The sequence below is a fragment of the Antechinus flavipes genome, chromosome 6, assembly GCF_016432865.1.
Source record: "Antechinus flavipes isolate AdamAnt ecotype Samford, QLD, Australia chromosome 6, AdamAnt_v2, whole genome shotgun sequence".
Classification (NCBI taxonomy): Eukaryota; Metazoa; Chordata; class Mammalia; order Dasyuromorphia; family Dasyuridae; genus Antechinus; species Antechinus flavipes.
Genome location: NC_067403.1, coordinates 233817663 through 233839433, shown reverse-complemented (window position 1 = coordinate 233839433; position 21771 = coordinate 233817663).

Here is a 21771-nt window from a genome sequence, read left to right as displayed (position 1 = left end):
AAAAAGGAGTTTTCATTGCATAGTATCATGGTGGATAGATTACTGGACTTGGGACCAGGAAGATCTGGTTCAAAATTAATCTCTGAGCAGTCTTGAGCATACCATATAACTTCTCATCTTTTCTTTCTCATCTGCAAAATGGAATTCTTTAGACACACCCTATCTTACTCATGAATTATCATGAAGCTCAAATGAGAAATTATATATAAATTGTCTAGCAAACTTTAATGTGATATATAAGTTTCAATAAAACTTATGTTTTAGTATATTTAATTTCATTCTTCTCATCTTTATTTTATTCATTATTATTTTTTCACCATCATTAACAATTGAGATTCATTCTGATTTTCCAAAAAAAAAAAATAAAGTTATAAAGCTCTAGGTCTCTTCCTGCAAATTCATTAAAAGTAAAAGGAGAAAGGAGTTGCAGAACAAAGCCTGTCAGGAGAGAGAAAAGAGAAGGAGCAACAGGTGCCCTTACATGGATGGACCAGGGCCATCACATAAATCTCTCCTGGGTGGCAGCACTGGGTAGCAGGCCCTGCTGCAGGAAACAGGAGATCAAACCTGCAGCCGCTGCATTTGACTTTCTAATAATAAAGTCAGTCTCTGAGGAGTGCCTAGATGGAAATGAGAAAAAAAGGAGCATTTGGGATGCAGTCATTCTGACTGTCAGAGGCATTATGGCTTTTCAGCAGGCCACAAAAGGCCAATCCACTAGAATATGAATCAGATCTCGTCAAAGCCCCATGGAATAAGTAAGAAGCATCAGACCTCCCTGTTTGGATCCTAATAGCTTTTTCCACCTCAGTAACCTCTCAGTGTAAACAAAAAAATGATGATTTTTCTCTTCCCCTCACCCCCAAGTTATTATTCTGAGAGCCCTAGGATAAATGTCAGAGATTTAATAGGCAACTGCAAATCCATGAAACAACTTCTTTGAACATATTTTTATTTCATCATTAAAAATGTGGATGTTAAATCATGACACTGTCTCTGGCTGATATTGGGAAAGATGCAATGGGCATTTGACCAGGAAGGGGAGTAGCATGTAAAACCAGTTGGCAAAAAATGACTACCCCCTTTTAGGGTTCAATTCACCCAAGGGGAAAAAATCAACTGGGTCAAATGCATACTGAATAATATTCAAGTCAATGAAGATGATGGTGGAGGGGAGAGTTTATTATGTCACCTCATTCTGCAAATTGTAAACCTTTTTCAACTTTCAAACAAAACTTTTTTTTTCTTAGTTACATGAGAAATTCTTTTAATCTTTGCTGAAGGTCAAAGTCTATCTCTCAAATTTGTGCCTTTTAACCAGCAGTTCTCTGTTCTCTCATAGATGGGATATGATACCTCCTGATCTCCTTTTCTTAGAATCCCTAATTTCCTTCCAAGTCTTTTTTCAGACATTTTCGGGTTCCTCTTGACCTCCCGACAGTTGCTAATATTCTCCTCACAAAAAAATTATCGTGTATATATTTGTTTATTTAAATGTTTTCTTCCTCATTAGAATGAAAGGTTTTTTTGGGAAGTGACTGTTATTCGCATGTATTGCTAAATGAAGTATTGGAATAAAGTAGGGACAACTAGGGTGGCACAATGTGTAAAAGAGGCTATTTTCCAAAAGACTTGAGCAAATCCTTCCTTAGACACTTATTAATTGTGTAACCCTGGGAAAATTCTTTTATCCCGTTTGCCCCAGTAAAATAGGAATAATAATAATAATAAGTTTATATGAGGATCAAATGAGATAATTGTAAAGTGTTTAGTATAGTGTCTAATATTTTCTAAGTGCTATATAAAGGTGAGTAGTTCTTATTGTTTGCTAGATACCTTAGTAAGGATTGAACTGCTTCAGTCTTGCATTCTTCCTGCAAGTTTTTTATTAAGTTCTTACTACTATGTTCCAGGTAGTGTGTTAGGTCTACAAAGATACAAAAGAAAATAAAACAAAATGAAAGAGAACATTGTCATGTGCCCAGCAGGACATAAGGGAGGATTCAAAATATATAACAAAAAATTGCCAATTCCTAAGAAATAGATTAGTGGATCAGTGGAAAAGGCTAGGTTCACAAGACAGAATAGTCAACTATAGCAATCTAGTGTTTGACAAACCCAAAGCCCCTAACTTCTGGGAAAAGAATTCATTATTTGATAAAAACTGCTGGGATAATTGGACATTAGTATGGCAGAAATTAGGCATGGACCCACACTTAACACCATATACCAAGATAAGATCAAAATGGGTCTATGACCTAGGCATAAAGAATGATATTATAAATAAATTAGAGGAACATAGAATAGTTTATCTCTCAGACTTGTGGAGGAGAAAGAAATTTGTGACCAAAGATGAACTAGAGACCATTACTGATCACAAAATAGAAAATTTCGATTACATCAAATTAAAAAGCCTTTGTACAAACAAAACTAATGCAAACAAGATTAGAAGGGAAGCAACAAACTGGGAAAACATTTTCACAGTTAAAGGTTCTGATAAAGGCCTCATTTCCAAAATATATAGAGAACTGACTCAAATTTATAAGAAATCAAGCCATTCTCCAATTGATAAATGGTCAAAGGATATGAACAGACAATTTTCAGAGGATGAGATTGAAACTATTACCACTCATATGAAAGAGTGTTCCAAATCATTATTGATCAGAGAAATGCAAATTAAGACAACTCTGAGATACCACTACACACCTGTCAGATTGGCTAAGATGACAGGAAAAAATAATGATGAATGTTGGAGGGGATGCGGGAAAACTGGGACACTAATGCATTGTTGGTGGAGTTGTGAACAAATCCAACCATTCTGGAGAGCAATCTGGAATTATGCCCAAAAAATTATCAAATTGTGCATACCCTTTGATCCAGCAGTGCTTCTATTGGGCTTATATCCCAAAGAAATACTAAAGAAGGGAAAGGGACCTGTATGTGCCAAAATGTTTGTAGCAGCCCTGTTTGTAGTGGCTAGAAACTGGAAAATGAATGGATGCCCATCCATTGGAGAATGGCTGGGTAAATTGTGGTATATGAATGTTATGGAATATTATTGCTCTGTAAGGAATGACCAGCAGGATGAATACAGAGAGGACTGGAGAGACCTACATGGACTGATGCTGAGTGAAATGAGCAGAACCAGGAGATCATTATACACTTCGACAACGATATTGTATGAGGACATATTTTGATGGAAGTGGATTTCTTTGACAAAGAGACCTGAGTTTCAATTGATAAATGACGGACAAAAGCAGCTACACCCAAAGAAAGAACACTGGGAAACGAATGTGAACTATCTGCATTTTTGTTTTTCTTCCCGGGTTATTTATACCTTCTGAATCCAATTCTCCCTATGCAACAAGAGAACTGTTCGGTTCTGCAAACATATATTGTATCTAGGATATACTGCAACATATCCAACATATAAAGGACTGCTTGCCATCTAGGGGAGGGGGTGGAGGGAGGGAGGGAAAAAAAATCGGAACAGAAACGAGTGTCAATATAAAGTAATTATTAAATAAAAATTTTTTAAAAATTGCCAATTCAAGAAATTACATATATTTATGCATGTATATATTTATATGTATTAGTAGAAGAAATTATATTCATGCGTATCCCTCTTTTCTTTACTTCCTTGTAAATTATTCTTTAGTTCTCTGCTGCATACCTTTTTTACTTCTGTTTCCCCTTTTTAATCTCTCACATCACCCTCAACCAGAATATAGTTCAGAAAGGATATATGTAGGTGTGTGTATACACACACACACACACACACACACACACACACTCCTTTCCTTGCTGACTCTTTGTTTTAATTCTTCTCCTCAACTTGCCTTGTTATTACTTAACCTCCCCCCTACCCAAGGACCCCTCCTTTGTCTTCTTGTCACACCCTTTTGTTTCCCCAACCCTCCCTCCCTTATTACTTTATAGATTTTGGAGGTTATTACACCCTTCATAGTATATATATATATATATATATATATATATATATATATATATATATATATATATATATATAGTGTTGCTTATTTAATCCATTCACAATGTGAGTAGATTTTCAGAACTAGGAGTCCTCCTCCTTATTCCAGTGCCTTTGTAGCTATTCTTTCCCATTTCTGTAACACAATTACTATTTTTACCTTAATTCTGTCCCAATGTATCTTTTGAGTTAGCCTATTGTCAACCTTAAACATATAGTATATATTCCCCATGTTAAAAAAAAATAACAAAAACAAAAGTACTGTTTGTGTTAAGTTTCTTGAAAACGATCTTTGATATTAGCTCTTATATGTTAAATTTTCTATTAAGTTTGGGTTTGGTTGATAAAAAGTCCTGAAAATCTGTAAATTCATTGAATGTTCATTTTTTTCTCACTCCATATTATAGACAATTTTCCTGCATATTTCTTTTGATTGTCAGTAAATAGAAATCCAGGACCTGTGATCTTATATTATGGCTACTAAAGTCCTGTACAATTCTAATTGTAATTTCAATGTATTTGAATTGTTTTCTTATTTATTATAAAATTTTCTCTTTGATCTGGGTATTTCAAAATCTAGCAATAGTATTCCTATGTGTTTTTCACAAAGGATCTCCTTGAGGTGATGATCAATAATTATTATTATTTTTTTTGGTTTTCTACTTTCCCTTCATGTTCTATCATTCTAGGACAGTTTTCTTGGATTTATTTCTTGCATTATTTTGTCAGAGTTCTTTTTTTTTTTTTTTGGCCACAACTTTCAGGGAGTCACATTTTTCTTATACTTTCTCTTCTTTATTTGTTCTCCAGATCTTCTGTTTTTCTTTTAAGATGTTTCATATTCTATTCTATTTTTTATTCTTTAGAATCTGTTTTGTTATTTCTTGATCTATGAGCTCATAGCTTCACTGGTTTCTCCTTGCCCAATTCTAATTTTCAAAGTTATTTTTGTCTTTGAGACTCTGTATCTCCTTTTTTAGTTGCTTATTTTTTTCATAATCTTGTTTTTCTTAGAAGGTTTATTTTTATTTTTCCTCAATGTTGTTCATTTGATTTTTGAATTCTTTTTATGAGTTTTTTTTTTTTATAAATTCTCACCAGGCAGGGAGCCATTTACATCACTCTTTGGGGGTAGAAGCTTGTTTTACTTCGGTATCTTCCTCTGAATATGAACCTCCAGTATTCTCTATTCCCATGTTAATTTTCTAGGGTGGAATTCTTGTTTGATGATTCATTTTTTTTAAAGAAGAGAGATTTATGTAAGCACCTTTAAACATAGGAATGATTACCATTCACCATGGGAGAATGGCACCTCTAGCTTCACTTCAGCTCTCCCCTCTGACCTGGATCCCCAAACCAAGAGCTCTACTTTCCTGCAAGTGCCCACAGGCAGCAGCATCCCTGTCCCCCTGCCTCTGCACTCTTGGGTGCTGGTTCCTTCTCACAGAAGCACAGCCAGGCCTGAGCTTCCTAATCAGCAGAGGTTTCCTCAATATTCCAGACTCAAATGCTGACTCCACAAACAGTCCAGGAGGTGAAAATTTCTGTGTTTCCTGCTGAGGTTCCAACCAAATGCACCTTGCCCCAGGGCTCCCCCTTGGTCTTTCTGGGAATTAACTGGGAGGTGTTTGCACTTCACATGAGTTCATCCTCAATCCAGGGTCTTTACTCAGATTTTGGATTTCATCAGGAGAAGCCTAGTTCTTCCCCATGTCTTCTTGATTTTTCATTAGTCTATGTTCACTCAGAGACACAAACTTGCTCCATTTGTGGGGAAATTCTTGAGAGTTTGAAATTTATCAACTTACATCACAAAATCCTTCCAAGAACCTAAGCCTACAAAGATAAAAAAAGAAGCATCTCTACTCTCAAAGGTTGTATATTCTATTGTGAGGAAATAATATATTCACAGATAATTGAATAGAAAATTCAAATAAATGAAGTTTGAATTATTGCCTGAGTTAATTTCCCCCCATTCCTTCTTTAATCTCAACTTCCAAAAAAGCCAAACCCAGAGTGCAACTTCTATAGTATTTTTAAAATTAATTTTAATTTACTTTTTTGTTTTCTTGTTTTAATATCTGGAAATCTCAGGATTATTTCTTTGACTACTGGTTCCATATAGAATTTCAGCTTCTATCAGAGAATGAGTAATTCCTCTTCATTGCATATAGCACAATCAATAAACATTTATTTAGTGACTACTATGTCACTTTTCTAAGAACTAGAGAGACAAAAAAAGAGGCAAGAGACACTCCATCACTCTCAAGAAATTTACAATCTAAAAATTACAATAAGATATACTAAATTACTGTGGTGCTCCAAGGTTCTGGGATACTTTCATAAGGAATAAGCCAAAGCATTTTGGTATCTCTATATATTAATTGTCTTTCTGTCTATCTATCTATTGATCTATAAAACATCTATCTATCTATCTGACTACAGGTATATGTAACTATCTATCTGATTATCTGCCTATCTATCTATTGGTAGATAGACATCTATATCTAGGTATTAAGTACCTATATCTACCTACATACTTATCTATGTCTTTTTGTCTCCCTGTCTCTATATCTATCTATCGAATTTACCAATATAACAATTACAGTGGCAAGAACAAAGTTATTCACAATGAATAGCAAATCACAGAATTTAGAGTTAGAAATGACCTTAGCAATCAATTCATCCACTCTCTGCCCATACTCTTCTATCAATGTCTTGTTAAAGAAAATAGGCTTAGAGAAGCCAAAGATTTTGTCAGTATTACATGGTTAGAAGTAGAAGAGGTTGATAAACTTTATATACAAGGACAGGAGGTAAGAGAGTGGTATTTTAAACTTCTATTTCTATTCATTAAAGGATTCTATTCTATTTAGTCTATGGAGAATTCCAAAGCTTTTAGTATGTGTTGCCTATCACTCAAGGTCTTCATTGTTTTCTTATTCAATTACTAAAATATGCTTTGTGTAATAAATAATCTTTGTTGAATTATGCTTATTAACGGGCCTAGTAGTTAGACATTCCAAAGGTTAATTTTTGATCACAGTGGTTTCAAGTTTAAGTGGAAGAGTATGTGATAATAATAAATAATAATTAAAAAATAATATAATAATAATAAAACTTTTGTCATTTATTGGAGAATCAGTGCTCTTACTGAAGTGGTTTTCCATGATGAGTCTAATGAGTCTAATTTATCTCCATCCTCGTCACTGAATGCTGGACCCAGAGGCAGGAAAATCTGAAATAAAATCGGATTTCAATCATTTACTAACTATTTGACTGGACAGGTCACTTAATCTTTCTCTTCCCCAGCTTCCTTCTGTAAAATAGGAATAAGTAATAGAAAGTAATGGTATATAATAATAAAAAATTATTATTAGGAATAATAACAAACATCTTCAATGATTGTTGTGAGAATGAAATAAGATATATTTGCAGACCTTAAAGTGCTACTTAAATGTTCATTATGTCTCCCATGTTTGTGATATTTTGTTGCTTAAAAATCATTTTTCTCACTATCTGCCTCACCTGCCAATAATGATGTATGCCAATGGACATTCACTGGGGGAGAGAATCAGAAATTTAACTAGCAGAGTCCTTTAGCTCATTATTGTCTATAATTATCCAGACCTTCATGCATTTGAATAAAAATGACACTTCAGTCTGAAAATTAAGATGTATTTTGTTATGATGATATAGTAATTGTGTGGAAACTCTTTCCACCTGTGCAAAATATTCTTCATTCATGTCTCATCTTGAGAAATGAGTCCATGTTCTCCTACAAATCATTCAAAAAGCTTCATCCCAACATCTGGAGACTTGTTTCCAAGTTGCTGAATATTTTGTGGACATGACATTGTAGTTCTCAAGATGTCAATGTGTTATCCTTCCTTTTCATAATTGGTCCACCATTTTTTTTCCAGGTCTGAAAATCTGTGATAACGCTTTTTGCAAAACTGACTTACACTTCTACCTTTGCTTTGTTATTTTTTCTGTTATTCTACTGTTCACCTGGAGTTTAAATTATTTAGATCTTACTATTCAATTATTTCTAGGAAAACAATATCATTGTGAAATTAATGATATTAAAATATGGTATGTAACTTAGAATCATTGAAAACACTGCAATAACCTAAATGTAAAATATATTGAGTCTTTCTTTTTCTAATGAATTCAGGGCTCATTTCACTGTACATTTTAAGTTAATCAAAAAGAATTTTTCATGTAATAAGCACTGTGTTAAGTGATAGGGACACAAAGAAAAGGAAGAATATGGTCCTTGCCTTAAAGGAACTTATTTTCTATATAGGGGAGCTGACATGCAAACAAATACATACACACAGATATATAATTTGTATTTATGTGCAAATATGTATATGTACACACATATACACCTATAAACACACATATTTATATGCATACATATGTTTATACACTGTGTGTATATACATATATGAATGAACATATGTTATATATACACACACACGTGTATGTCTGTATGTGTAAATCTCAGAGGAGAAAGTGCTAGTAGCAGTAGGCAATAGGCAGTAATGAGACTGAGAAAGTATTCCTTTAGAAGTTAAGATTTGAGCTGAGTCTTAAAAGAAGCTTGAGAAAGCCATTAAATCAAAGTGAGGAAGTAGAACATTATTGGCAATGCAAATGCAGTGAATCTAGAGATTGGGTATAAAGTGTGAAGAACCACAAGTAGGATTGTAGTGCATTGGGTGATAAGTATGTTAAATACCTACAGAAGACTTTATATTTGATTCTTAAGATAACAGGACACCCCTGGTGAACATTAAATAAGGAGAGAACAGAGTAAGAGCTGTACTTACAAGAAAATTTCTTTGGCAGCTAAGCAAAAGATGAATGTCCTACTTGATATTAACAATTAATTGATGATAAATTGTTGATTTTGTAGTTGCATCTGTCAAAGAATATTGGATAAGTTTAATATATGCATAGGAAGCATTTTACTAGGGGAAAATCTTTAGAGATTTATTTTGTGCTACAAACTCAACTTCTACCTTTATGACCAATAAAAAAATAAACAATAGGATCTAGTTATCTCTTCAGTTGAGCCTCAATTAACTCTTGTAACATAGATGTGATCTGTTTTAGAAATCATCTCTTGAAGTCTGACTATATTCCTCTCCTACTTTTATCAAAGTTAGTCTTTAGATATGTATCTAGATCATTCCAATACTTCATAGAGGTGAGTATGTAGCTTAATACTCCTTCTCTCGACTTGTGACCCTTGAAATTCTATCTGTATTTAGTTCAAATGTCACATTCTTTACATCAACTTTTCTAATTTCACCAGTTGTGAGTGTTCCCACCTCCTTTTTAACTATGAGCTCACCCTTGCAGCTCAACTATTATCATAGGATATAACAAATTGAGTTTACATTTTGTGATCCCTTTGAGTTGAAAATCTCTTATTTTATTTTTAAATTATGTTTTGTGTTTTGTATTATCTAAATTTTCCCTTATAGATACAACCTTTATTGGTTGTTTCAAGAAGAAAAGGCATCATTAGCCAAAAAAAAGTTATAATAAACTAGTTTTATCTCAACAGACTTTAGTTGGAAGCACTAACCAATAAAGTAAGTGATGTGTACATTATTGGTACATATAAGTGATATAAATTAAAGTAAGCAATGAATCAGTCACTTTAAATGTAGATCAATATTCTGGTGAAAAGAGTGAAGATTTTTGCTCCAGAATTAGAGTCAGAGCCATGAGAGAATGTTTCTTGATGGAAGAAAAGAATATCCTCTTCTTTCTTTCTTTCTTTTTACCCACACTGGTATAACGATGTTACTAAAGAAGCTGAACTAGGAACAGATAATGTATCCAGCTGGAACAGAGATATTAAACTGGTAGGCAATAAGACATCTAATCAGAAATAAATGAAACTCCAATCATGAATGGATACAGAAAAAAGACCTGTGAAGGGAGATATAGGAGCATAATGCCTTGTATCAGAGAAAAATGCTGAAAACTTTCAAGAAAAAACTTCCATGTCATAAAGCACCAGGGCTTGGTAGTTGCCTATTTGCTTCACATGATAACTAATTTAAATAATTCAGATTAGACAATTTCTATGTTTATTCTGGTTCTTCATTGCCTTTCCATCCTTTCTTTTTGATTTGGTATTAAAAAGATATGTAAATAGTCATTGACATTCATCTGTATATGTGAACAGCTGATTCTGAAATGATTTCCATATTAGTAATAAGTCATTTCCATCATTTATGATTAATTTTTTTTCCTTCATTCCTTCTTTCCTTCCTTCCTTCCTTCTTATGATGTTTACCATCTTTTACCCAACTCTCACTCATGGCTCCAAGAAATTGTACAGCATGTATAGTGGCCACAAGTCATTAATTATCTGGGCAGTTAAATCAGATTGAGTGTAACCAACTATTCTCATACCTTCAGTGAATTAGGGAGGTTTTGACACAAAGCGTATGAAAATTTCCCCTGGCAGAATGGGCAGATGCGAACACTTTGTTCCAATGGCCATGGAGGTTGTTGAAGCAGATGCTGAAGAGTGCTTAGAGCTTTGTCAGACATTAAAGATGGCAAGGTCATCCCCTTCATCCCAGGCCACTGATAGTCCTCTTGACTTTTCATCATCAGTCATCATGACTTTTGTCCTATCTCTGGATTAGTCCATGATGACTCTGGAAGAGAGAGAGTGAGGGTGACTTTGCACAACTCTGCTTCAGTAAAGTCTAATTTATATGCAAGTTGTTACCCTCTGAATTAGTCCTCTTTAGAAATGAAAGACAAAGAACTAGAAAACAACAACTGAATATCGAGAGATTTTTTGACTTGGTCCAAAGGATATGCTGTGGTAAGGTCCAGGTAAATAGGTAAGGCTGGCAGAGAAAGTCTGATAAGATTACTCCCTGATACAAGCATGGAAGGATACTGAAGGGAATTAGCTCAGCTTTACAGTCCCATCCCTGAGGAGGTTTTGGACACTCCTGCCTTATGGTAACCAATCAGGAAGCCAAGGTAAAATTTCCCCTATAAATCTGCCCACCACCTAATCCCTTCTGAGTTAGTCTGTGACAACATTTTACCTCCTGGTGTCTTTTTACCCATCTCCTTTCCTCTATCTCATGATGCCTTTCTTCTAGTTATAGCTAACTAGCTCTTTTAGGGTGCTAAATTGCTCTCTGAATTTAGCCTGACAGCCAATGGCCTTCTCCCCCTTCATAGTTTATTACCTTTCTCCTAATTAATTGTGAGTTCCATTGAGAAACTTGTCTGTATCATGAATTGTTAAAAAAAAAAAAACCCTTTCCTTGCTGGCTATATGTTCTCCCAAATCTACTTCATTATAATTCCTGGTGTCTTTTTTACCTTTTCATTTTGTCCATAACCTCATCTGATAAATAAACCTATCTTTTTTGCAAAGGAGAGAGTCACTGTAAATTTTTCACATGTGAATTGCTGCCAAATCTCGTTATTTGGTATTCCTACACCAGCTCCAACATTTGGTGCTAATTGTTCTCCTGAACCCCATCAGCTGTCCATTGCAGTTCCCTACTGCTTTATCTTTTTGCCATAAGTGCAACAGGTCCTTCGGGAGAGATGGGGAACGCCATGCTCTACTGGTCACAGTTGCGGCATGTCAGGCGAATGCTAATGTGTCACACATCTTTATAAGCCTGTGGACTAAAACTATAAGTGATAGACTTTCCTCTTAGGAAGGAAAGAAGGGAGAAGAACAGACTTATTGGAAAATAGCAGGAAAAAAAATGAGGCCCAAATTGATGAAGAGACTTTCCCAGCAATATGTATCAAAGTCGACTACCAAACACAAATCAACTGATTTCAAAATCAGAGCTCTTTTGCCTTCTTTGCATACATTAGCGTTTTTCTTTCCTCAACAATGGCTGCTTCATTAGAAGGCTTATTTCTAATAATGAGCATGCTTTCCTTTATGAAGATAATTCTTTTATCTCCCTTCTTTTTTGTCAGGACATTCTATGATTGTGCATGAAACACAGAGGCATTCAATTCTGAACTGACAATTATATGGCATTGTTTGCCTCAAAGTCAATAGAGAATCAAAAGAGCAGTAGTTAACTTTCATCAATTAATCAACAATTGTTTTTTTTAATGCCTACTAAGTGCCAGATCTTGTGCTAGGCATTAGGGATCCAAAGATGATGAATAAAATAATTTCTCCTTATAAGGTGCTTATATTGAAAAGGAGGAAACCAGGGCAAAAATAAAATAAAAGTCAATTTAAAACAAAGACATGCAAAGGTGGGAGACTAATAGTGGCAGATTCAGAAATAATTTTGATTAATATGTTTGCTTAAACTGCTTCCCAAAGGAAAAGAAGGTTTCTATATGACAGAATCTTAAGTTAGAAAGGACCTTTAATAACAAGATGCCCAGGGTTCAACTTATGCTTGTAAACTCTTAAATACCTTCCTCAAACTATTTATTATACTCTCTTCTCTCCTTCCAATTTCAGCCAAAAGGGTCTTCCCAAGCTGATACCCCCACCCCATTTGCCAACTTCCTATCTTGGTACCTCATAAACTTTTCCCCCAGTGCCTTGGAAAGCACTTTTACTTCACCTTTATCTCTTTAGAATTTCTCATTTTCTTCAAAATTCTGCTCCCTAATCTATATGAAACCTATTTTGGTGCTGTAGAGTCTAGTGTTTTCTCTCATACCAAAATTAAACCGAATAATAGAAACCAAAAAATAAATCAAAATAAACCAAGACCAAAATCACCTTGTATATAAACATTTTTAAATGCTTATATCTGAATGTATTGCCTTCTTGATATATATATATTTACACACATACATACATATATACTAAGCTCCCTGAGTTGGAAGGTTAGAATATAATTTATTTTCTGTATTTGTATTCTACGTATTGAACATACAGCAGGCATTTAATAAATAATTGTTGTTTGATTCTGAGGAATGCTCTCTGTGATAAGCCTTATAAATTGGTGTAATTCAACCCTCATTTGAAGACATATTAAATTCAAACCTATTATTTCAAAAATAAGGAATATAAGACCCTCATAAACTAATGTGATGAAACATCTAATTAGTAGGATTTCTAGCATTTGAATTAAAGTATGTTCCTGAGATTAATCATGCCATCTTTGCTGAGCCCTTTGGGTCAGTCACCACGACACTTTGTATTGTGCTGTTTTTCCCTTTTCTCTTCCCTCATACCATGTGGTATTTTTCCTCTCTTCTCCCCACCACATTCTCCTATCAATCACCTACCATGCCTTATGATGTCTTTCTTCTTCTTATCACTAACTTAACCCTTTTAGGGTGCTAAATACTTTTTAAAATTTAGCCTGTCAGCTAAGAGAATTCCCCAAACTCATAAGGTGTTTCCTTTCTCCTGGCTAATTGTGGATTCCACTAGTGAACTAGCAAATTCCATCATTATTGTTAAAACCCCTTTCTTTCCAAGTATATTCTCTCCCACTCTATTTCATATTTACCTCTCCTGGTATTTATTGTATTTCTTCATTTTCTGTGACCTCTTTTCCTATATAAACCTACCTTTTTTCCAAAGAGAATGGCCATTGAGAATTTTTTACCTAACTGAACCCCTCAATCTTTGGTGCTTTTTCTAAAGCTCATCATCTAGTACCTACAAACACATCATTTGTCACAGCGGCCACATTAATATCACATCAGTTTTTTTTGAAATTATTTGGATAGGGGCTTTTGATTCAATTTCTTAAATATCAAGTAACTTTTAATTTGGTACAAATTAAATTCTATTAAGCTAGAACTAGAAGCCTCACAATAACCCTTTGGTGGAAAGTGAACAGAAAATCAGATAAACTAAACAAACGCTTTTAAAATGGTCCTTGGGCTTGGTGGGTTTTGATTTACTTTGCTAATCTGTATTCACTGAATCTTCTAAGCCATGATGAGGTCATGTAGTTGTTATGTGAATTTAATATGAAAGTTAGTCGAAATTCCTATGTAATATTGTAATAGAAACTCTGTTATTTAGAGAGAGAGAGAGAGAGAGGGAGACAGAAAGAGGGAGAAAGAAGCTGAAAGTCAGAAATACACAGAGAGAAAGAGAGAAAGAGATAGAGACAGAGACAGAGAGAGACAGAGAGACAGACAGCAACAAAAATTCAATACTGTGGAATTAAATAGTGAATACATAGAGAGAATCATGTAAGAATAATTCTGATTTGCTTTGTCAAATCTGCCTTTAAAACATTACTGTTAGATAATTAAGGGGAAAGTACAATTAAACCCAATTAAATTCATACAAGAGGAAAAATGTTTAAGTATATTCTATGCACAGCGTGAATCTTATTATTTTATTCATGTCAATGAAACTCGATTTATTTAAGATATATTTTACTTTAAAAAACACAGTGGGGATGAGATATCATTATACAATTGTACTATTTCATAAGATTGGAACACATGGAAAATATAAAGACATTTTATATTTCAATGCATATCCATTGAGTATTAAGGGCCTACTATGTATCAAACACAATACTGTTCTAGAGATACAAAGTTCTAAAGAAAACACAATAAAAACCATCAACAACAATAAAAAGTGGAGAAAAAGCAGTTCTTAACTAAAAGGAACATCAGTTTTTACAGAGAAGAAGCATATATACATCATTACATTTATATATAATATATAAAGTAAAAATAATTTGGGGGATTCTAGCAATCTGGGGCAGGAGAAAACTCCTCTTGTAATAAGCAATACTTGAGATAAGCTTTTCAGTGACATTGGGATTCCCTGGGGAAGAGATGAAGTTGGAGTATATTTCCGGGTCCAGGGAAAACCTGAAACGGTATGCTGTGAAGAGATAATACCCAGCAGGCCACTTTAGGTGGATTGTAGATTGCGTGAAAGGGAATTGTGAGAAATCAGTTTATAGATTGGAAGTGGAATATCAAGTCTTTTAATTGCCATGTAGAAGAAATTGTATCATATCTAAAAAGATGATGAAAAGCCATCAACCCTTCTAAAGAGCAATAACAAAGATCAGGGTTTTAGGAATATCTGAACTGAACATGGATAAGGTTGTATAAATAAAGGAGATAGAAACAGATGTGAGAGATCAGCTTAGTTCAGACATAGTTTTTTTTTTTTTTAATTAGTTTAGCTTTCAGAATTCAGAGATTTGTGGTCCACCTCTTTATATTAGCATGTAAATGTGTATTGCCTCAGTACTCTGGACAGACATGTGTAACAAGTACATCTTTATTGGAAAATTAAAAAAAAAATTAGGAGTCATGATCAGCCACTGACAGCAGGTTGTGCTAATCATTAGGGAAATAAATGAGTGTCTGGGGTAAGGTGAAATTTAATCTCATGGTCACTAAATCAGACATGGAAATTCAGTGACAGGGACAGCCCAGCTGTGATCGGTTCTTAGAAATCTAGAACAGTAGAAGCAGTGAGCCCTGTGATAAGGGCACATTAGTGAAGGACATTGTGTGTCACAGATTCTAGTTTAATTTCATCTGGTTTGTAGAATGAAGGTTTCTGCCCCACTTCTCCTTAATGGAGGACAAAACCTTTTTTCCTCCCCCTTTTTCCTTTTTTCTTTACAAATAAAATCTTTTCTATTAGAAAGAAGGGAAAAGTAACAAAAATAAAGGAAACCTCAGGAAGGCTCAGAGTCAAGGACTATCCTTATAAAACACAGTGTACCAAAGACTCTGAACTGCAGCCTTGAAAATAAGAGCAGCACAGCAAGTGAGGACTCCAAACTGGCTGCCAGAGGAAAAGATGCCCTCTCAAAGGAAAAGAGTTTTTGTTTTAACTATTCTCCCTTTCAGGATCACTTTACTTCAGTGATTCATGCTGCTGATAATGTCTGAAACTTCTTTCAAGTGTATTCTGCACTGCAAGCACCTATGGGAGTTTAATTTCCAGGTGTGGACAGAACATGTGATGATGACCTCTCATCCTTGGACGAGACATATTCTATGCAATACATTGTTATGGGGAAAAAAATTCCCTCTTTAAAAACACGATTTAAAATGCATTTTAATAGACATGTCTAAAATCACAGAATAGTGTAGCTAGAAATGATCATAGAAGTTATGGGCTCATATTAAATACTACTTTAGAGAAGTTCAGAGTACGATGATAGAATAACAGAATTAGAGGGGACCTTAAGCAGGCAGCTAGGGGGTCCACTGGATTGAATTGGAATCTTGTGTAAAATCTGTTCTCAGATACTTAACTAGCTGTGTGACCCCTAACCAAGTCCCAATATCTGCCTCTGTTTCTTTATCTGGAAAATGGGATAGTAGTAATACTTGGCTTACAGAGTTTTGTGAGGATCAAATGAGATAATATTTATAAAATGCTTTGAAAACCTTAAGGTATCATATAAATATTATAATATTACCCAGTCTAGTACCTCAATTTGATGGATAAGAAAATTAATCTCCAAAGAGGAAAAATGTATGGCTCAAAGTCATAGAGTATAATAGAACCAGAAATTGAATGAAGGTCTCTTATAGTACAAATTGGTAGTATATGTACACTTATTTGTAATAGATGATTCACACATTTAGGTAGCTTTGTAGTACAGTGGATAAGAGTGCAGGGCTTGGAATAAGGAAGACTCATCTTCCTGAGTTCAAATCCACTTAGATATTTGCCAATTGTGTCATCCTGTTTGCCTCCATTTACTTATCCATAAAATGAGCTAGAGAAGGAAATGATAAACCATTCCAATGTCTTTGCCAAGAAAATACCAAATGGGGTCACAAAAAAGTTGGATATGACAGGATTACTAAAGAACACTGTGGAATGCATAGAGCATGGTTAACATTGGAGATGTCCATTAATGATCAGAAATATGCAAATTAGGATAACTCCAAGGTATCACTACCTACCTCGATTGGCTAAGATGACAGGAAAAGATGATGAATATTGAAGGGACTGGGAAACTGATTCATTGTTGGTGGTATTGTGAATGGATCCAACCATTCTAGAGAGCAATTTGGAACTATGCCCCAAAAGTTATCAAACTGTGAATACCCTTTGATCCAGCAGTTTTTCTACTGGGCTATGCCTTAAAGGAAGGAAAGGGATCCAGATGTCGAAAAACGTTTGTGGAAGCCCTCTTTGTAGTGACAAGAAACTGGAAACTGAGTGGATACCCATCAGTTGGAGAATTGTTGAATAAGTTATGGTATATGAATGCTATGAAATACAATTGTTCTGTAAGAGACAATCAGCAGAATTATTTCTGAAAGGCCTGGAGAGACTTAGAACCGATGCTGAGTGAAGTGAGCAGAACCAGGAGATCACTGTACGTGGCAAGAACAAGATTATATGACAATCAATTCTGATGTGACAGCTAGACACACATTTTACTAGAGTGGTCACAGTGGAAGGGGTAGTTCAATGAAACCGGCATATATTTACAACCAAAATCAATGTAATAAACAAACTTGTATGCATACCAAAAGGAGTTAGCAACAAATTCATGGTAATGTGATTGCCACTTGCAGGAAAATAGCATATCTCTAAGATTAATGCATATACTTTCCCACCATGATTAAGCCTGATGAAGTCAAAACATTTATGAAAACCTGGAGATTCTTATCATCAATGGTCCAAAATATCAAGCTTACAATTCTATGTAACTCTAATGCAAGAGAATTTACACAGGACCTGATATAGGAGGGCATCCATGGGAAGAACTGAGTCAGAAATAGCAACCACTACTCAAAGACTCTATTACAATGTTATAAGAGACACTTTGTTCTGTAAATTGCATGCTTAATCTGTTGCACTAGTTAATTTCTTCTTTAAAAATTATGAAATGATTTTAATGATTACTGTTTTGTCATACATTCTGAGATTTGGTACTAATAAACTTTCTCTCACACTTCTTTTGTCATTAAACAAAAAAAAAATAGCAACCTCAACAGTCACTTGCTACTGAAGATTTGGGAAATCATGATCATCTTATCACCTGTACTATCTTTCATTTATCAAAACTCAGTAAAACTTTGTGGATGCACCCCCTGAAGAATACATTGACATTTAATAGACTATGTCATTATAAGGAGAAGGGATAAATAGGTTGTGAAAGTGATGAAGAATATGTATTGTGCAGAGGGCTGGACTGATTATAGACTTATCCTCTCCAAAGTAAACATTTTCATTTAATAAAAGCAGCAGTTTCATGGCAAGATGCCTACTGAGTACCAGAAGATTTCATCTCAACAGGGGTAAATTTCATTGCTTATTTGAAGAGAAAGCTGAGACAACACATAGTTGGCAACAGTGGAATAGAAAAGGGGTAAGCAGCTTTCAGAGATTTAGGATATAGCACCATATTTATTAATCTGGCTCACAATACTCTCAAACATCATGATGGGTTTCATTAAAATCATGGGGAAATTCAGAAGTTGCTAAATGAAAAATGAGAATTGTACAGAATCTACGAGAGCAGAATGGTAGGATAGTTTACCTGTCTCTAAAAAGACAGTGTTCAACTCCATTCAAAAGTAATGAAAAAGCAAAACTTAGAGAGAAATACAGGATTCTTAGCTCAGTAAAAAGGGAGGTGAAATTCAGTTTTGAGCTATTACTAATAATATAAAATGTTTTTATGATGTCCTGAAGACTAAGTCAAAAACCTATGGTACTTCTCAACTATGCAATGCTGATGAAGCCATATCAATTACCAATAAAGATATGATTCTGAAGAAAGGGGTTGAATACTTCCATCATGTTCTCAACAGACTACTACTGAAGTCACTGACTATATACAACAGGTTGACATTAAGTTTTAGCAAGCTGAACTTCCAACAGAAAGGGAGTATTGAATACTATTACATTTCTTTCATGTGGGAAAACTTCTGGTTCTGATCATACTCCATGTGAGATTCAGAAGGGCAGGCAATCCACTGGTTATACGAAAGGTGTGTGAAATTTTTCAGGTTATATGTAAAAAGTAGCCTTTTCCTTCAAAAAAAAGCTGCTTCCATTGTCCGTTTCTTTATTTTGAATCTTCCCTGATGTTTTGCTGGAACATGAAAATGTTCTCTCTTGCTTTATTTTGTTTCTTCTTCTTTTTTTATACTTTCAAAAAATAAAACAAATTAAAACAGAAACAAAGGTGATAAACCTGAAGATCATGAGTCACATATGGTGCACAATATCCCTGAGTGCTGCCCAGATCAGTTCAAAATGAAATGGGGAAATATTTCCCAAAATAAATACATTATTGCATTATTTTTATGTCTGTAGATTATTGTCTTTGATGCAGTCTTTGAATCTGAGATGCAACAAAATTTGCTGCTTCTGGTAATTTTTGGTGAACAATTCACAGCACTAAAACATAGGTTCTGCACCAGTCAGTTCCATATCATCTGTTCAAGGATAAATTGGTTACAACAAATAAGAGAAATACTGAATACTATGGATAAATTCACTTGGCTATTCTGCCCTAGTTGCAAGAGAGTAGGTCAGCAGAGAAGTTACAGAACATCCAACATAAACACAAAAGGTAAATAATGAACCCCCAAATGCCAGAATCTCCTGGGACTTGGCCATGCCCACCCAGCAGTAGAAGTGTATCAGCACTGACCCAGCACAACTGCTGCTGCTTGTAGATGAAGCTTGGAAAACTTCAATTTAAAAAAAATGGAACAAAAAAGCAATAAAAACTCTGATCATAGATAGTTTGTATGGTGAAAGAGAACAGATTTCAAACCGCAAGGAGACTAAAAGTAAATCATCTCCAGATGAAACCCCAAAGGGTAAGATAAACTAGTCTCCATCTCACAAGGCTCTTCTGGAAAAAATTTAAAATGATCTTAAAAGAGAGCTGGAAGAAAACTGGGGAAAGGAAATGAGAACTTTCAAGAGGATTTGGAAAAAGGCAACACAAAATAGACTTTAGTGAAATGAAAAAGCAATATAACTTATTAAAAGATTTGACAAAATGAAAAAAGCAAACAATTCCCTGGAAAGCAGAATTTGTGAAACAGAAAAAAGACAATAACTCCTTAAAATACAGAATTTGTGACATGGAAAAAAGAAAAAAATGGAAAAGAAATGGAAAAAAATCCATAGAACAAAATGACTCATTTAAAAATTCATTGGACAAATACAAAAAAAGTTAAAAAAAAAGTAAATGAAGACAATAATTCACTAAAAATCAGAACTGAACAAATGGAAATGAATGGAAAAGAATCAGTCAAGCAAAAAAAAAATGAAAATAGAATTTAGTAGCTCAAAAGAAAGGAGAAATGCACAAATTTTAGAGACATCTCCAATCTAATTTTGCCTGCCCTGTGGTAGAGCATTTCAATCTCACATTGATCCCATCAGGCAAAGTTGGATATTCTGCATCTTAATTCCAACATAATGATGTCATTCTGATCTTTTGAGAATGAAGGTCAACCAATCAACCAATCATTTATTATTGTTTAATATTTTATTTTCTCCAGTTACATGTAATTATTTTTACATTTGTTTTTAAAACTTTGAATTTCATATTCTTTCCCCTCTTCCCACCCCAATGAGAAAGCATATGGAAGTTTTGCAAAACATTTCCCTAAATGTCATGTTGTAAAATAAAACAGATTTCTTCCCCTACCTAAAAAAAAAAAAAAAAACTCAAAAATGGAGTTTAAAAAAATGTATGCTTCAGTCTCTATTCAGACACAGTCATTTTTTTCTCTAAACATGGATAGCATTTTTCACGGTTAAGTCCTTCAGACTAGTCTTGGATTGTTGTGTTCTTGCAAATAGCAAAGTCATTCACAGCTGATCATCCCACAACATTGCTACATTATTATTATTATTTATTTTATGGTCAGGGACTATCTTTTTTTCTGTATCCCTAATGTTTAGCACAGTGTTTGTCACATAGTAATTGTTTAATAAATATTCTCTCTATGTGTGTGTCTCTCTCTATGGGTCTCCGTCTTTCTCTGTATATCTCTTTTTCTCTCATTCCCTCCCTCCCACCTTCTGTTCCTTTCTCTTTCCTTCTCCCATCTCTGTCTGTCTCTCTGTCTCTTTCTGTGTTTCTGTCTGTTTCTCTCCTTCTGTCTGTTCATCCATCTAATCATCTTTTTATTTATTTTTCACTTCTTTAACATCTTTGTAATCTTGGACAAGTCACTGGACCGTATTGGCCAACAATGTATTCACAAGTTGGACTATGCAGTATTTGAAGTCCCTTCTAATTCTACATGTATGATTCTACATGCAAATCCTATCAATATATATTGTAATAAAGTAATAGTTTTTCAAACCTTATAATATTATCAGATATATTATTATTATTAAAAAGTGACCAAGAGAATATCAACAATTGCTGAATGTTGTATTGCTGTTCAGTTATTTCTGACTTTTTGTTACCCCGTTTGGGGTAAAGATAATAGGATGTTTTGTTATTTCCTTCCCCAATTCATTTTCTATATGAGGAACTGAGGCAAACAGGGTTAAGTGACTGATCAAAGTCATATACTTAGTAAGCCTCTGAGACTAGATTTAACCTATCCATTGCAGAAATTGCTACCTAATCAAATATTAATAATCACCCAATTAACTGAAAGGTTTAAAGGATATTGTACCCCATCTGTGCTTACTGAAAGAATTTGATTCAGGAGAGCACAATAACTTCCTTAAGGTTGAGAAAGTATGTGCCAGGAATATGGTAAAATCATATTAATCTTTTGAAAGTTATCAAAATCTTGGTAACATTTTAAAAGCACATGATTATTCATGA